The sequence below is a fragment of the Lathyrus oleraceus genome, chromosome 3, assembly GCF_024323335.1.
Source record: "Lathyrus oleraceus cultivar Zhongwan6 chromosome 3, CAAS_Psat_ZW6_1.0, whole genome shotgun sequence".
Lineage (NCBI taxonomy): Eukaryota > Viridiplantae > Streptophyta > Magnoliopsida > Fabales > Fabaceae > Lathyrus > Lathyrus oleraceus.
The window spans coordinates 375822744-375824297 of NC_066581.1; the positions used below are offsets into that span (position 1 = coordinate 375822744).

At 38.5% G+C, this 1554-nt stretch overlaps 1 non-coding gene across 1 annotated transcript; it reads right to left on the reverse strand.

The window, feature by feature from the left end:
- Positions 1–1228: 1228 nt before the first annotated feature.
- On the reverse strand, positions 1229–1335 carry LOC127133566 (small nucleolar RNA R71). The gene has a single exon (XR_007807524.1). It is a non-coding gene; the product is annotated as a small nucleolar RNA R71 (small nucleolar RNA).
- Between the last annotated feature and the right edge of the window lie 219 nt (positions 1336–1554).

Consider the following 1554-nt stretch of genomic DNA (forward strand, 5'->3'; position numbering starts at 1 on the left):
AGAGTTAATTAAATTCTAATCTTTTTGAAAAAGTATTTTTAAAGATTGAATGTGAGGACGAGAGTTAAGCATTTGAATTTAATTATATAACCTAAGTCAACAGAGCGAGAGTTTGAGATAAGGGTGTTTAAACGATTAGTGTTTTCTTAAAAAGAGTTTCTACGAATTCTATTGTTTTCAAAAAGTGGTTTTTGACTTAACTAATAAGTGACAGCTACGTTAATATAAAATCATAGTTTATTCAACAGAGCAAGAGTTTGAGATAAGACTTTTAATCAATAGTATCTACTGAAAAGATTTATTTTAAAAACCAAGAAACCAACGAAGATTTGATTCCCTAATTACGACGAACTACATACCGATATCCGCTTAATTGATATTTAATCTAGATCTTATTTTAGTTTTAACTTTTCCCCCGAACAATCAAAGTATCATCTGCCTTAGCTTTACGAAGTAACCTTAGAAAACGGTATATCGATTCATAAGTCCCTGTGGGATCGATATCTTTTAAAACTACGCGATAGAACTGTGCACTTGCAGTTTGTACCCCAATTCGACTCATAAAGTCGCGTTCAAGTTTTTGGCGCCGTTGCCGGGGACTTTTATTTAGTCGATATCGTAACTCTTCTGTTACGCTGTAGAGACTAAGGCTTATTTTTATTTTATTTTCTTTCTTTCGTTGATTTGTATGCCACACACTCGCTCACAAGGCGAGCCGTTCTACTTACGAATCAACGATATCGAACTATATCTCCGAGTCTTACGATGAATTCGGGAATATCGTGCTGCAAACAATCTCCCTCCTGTCGAACTTCCTGATTTCAAAAATATTTTCCCTTCGATACCCGAGATGGCAGAACCAGCTCGTGTTCTTCGAGATTACGCCGCTCCATCGCAAGATGAGCCGCATTCGAGTATTGCTCCTCCCGCAATCGAAGCAAACAACTTTGAACTTAAACCTTCACTGTTGCAGGCAGTGCAACAGAACCAATTCTCTGGAAATCCTACCGAGGATCCAAACCTTCATTTATCCGTATTTGTCCAATACGCTGATACTGTTAAAGCTAATGGTGTCACTTCAGAGGCAATTCGACTTCGTCTTTTTCCTTTCTCGTTAAGAGATAGCGCTAGAAGATGGCTTCAATCTCTTCCTTCCAACTCAGTCACCACATGGAACGAGTTGAAGAAAGTTTTTCTTGCCCGATATTTTCCGCCAAGCAAAACAGCTATGTTAAGAGCCCAGATAAATGGATTTAAACAGAAAGATAACGAGTCTCTATTCGAAGCATGGGAAAGATACAAAGACATGATGAGACTTTGTCCACACCATGGTTTAGAGGACTGGTTAGTAATTCATACCTTCTATAATGGTCTCTTGTACAACACGAGGTTAACAATAGACGCCGCCGCAGGTGGTGCACTAATGAACAAACCTTATGCTGATGCTTACCAACTTATCGAAAGCATGGCTCAAAACCACTATCAGTGGGGAAGCGAACGAACAATGGTAGAAAAACCTCAAACGAAAACTGGCATGTACGAGATAAGTAACCT